This window comes from Alligator sinensis, unplaced genomic scaffold (assembly GCF_000455745.1).
Source record: "Alligator sinensis unplaced genomic scaffold, ASM45574v1 scaffold851_1, whole genome shotgun sequence".
NCBI lineage: Eukaryota > Metazoa > Chordata > Crocodylia > Alligatoridae > Alligator > Alligator sinensis.
Genome location: NW_005842410.1, coordinates 673,067 through 673,962, shown reverse-complemented (window position 1 = coordinate 673,962; position 896 = coordinate 673,067).

The following is an 896-nucleotide window of genomic DNA, read 5'->3' as shown; positions in this document are numbered from 1 at the left end:
AATTACTTTTACTAACATAAAGCAGAAAACTGTGCAGCCAGGCACCTTAGGCTGCTTATACATGTGCTTGTGGGTGGGGACAGTGGGGTATTCATAGATTCACAGATTCATAGATGTTAGGGTCGGAAGGGACCTCAATAGATCATCGAGTCCGATCCCCTGCATAGGCAGGAAAGAGCGCTGGGTCTAGATGACCCCAGCTAGATGCATATCCAAACATCCAGGGTGTTTCTATATCATGCTTTTTTTTTTTTTACTCCATAAAAGCCTTCCAAATACCATATGTCTCACCTACAGCACTCACCTTTTCCCCAAAAGCCAGATAATGGAATTTGGAAAGTGCATTATATGTGGGCATTTACGATGAGGGCAGGGTCTGCTGCTTACTAAGTGACACCAAAATTAAACTCTGCAGCCATCCGCTGGGAGAAGAACAACGAGCAGGCTCGGTTCCCTGGCTGCTGCTACTGTTACTTGCTACAAGGAAACGGGTTTTCTTCCTTCATTCTGCCTTTCAAAAACAAAATGCATATTACATTCCAGGGCATGTTATAGGTGAGAAAATACAGCATCTCGTTTTCATCTTCCTGTGCAACAAAAGCAAGTCATAAATCCTCTTTTTTCCACCCACAAACCAGAAATCTTGATTCCCAGCAAAACCTAGTCAAAAAACCGGTAAGCAGAGTTACCCTGGATGTGCACTACAGCCATGTCCACATGAGCATGGACGTTTGTTTCTCCGGGGACAAGTAGCAGTAGCACACCTTGTGCCATGGCTACTTGTCCCCAGGGAGTGCCTGTGCTACGTGCCCTCTGGAGAGCGGCAGGTTACCCCAGGTGGGGTAGGGGAGGCTGGGGCCAGCAACTGTGCTGGCCCCAGCAGCCTTACCTGGGGT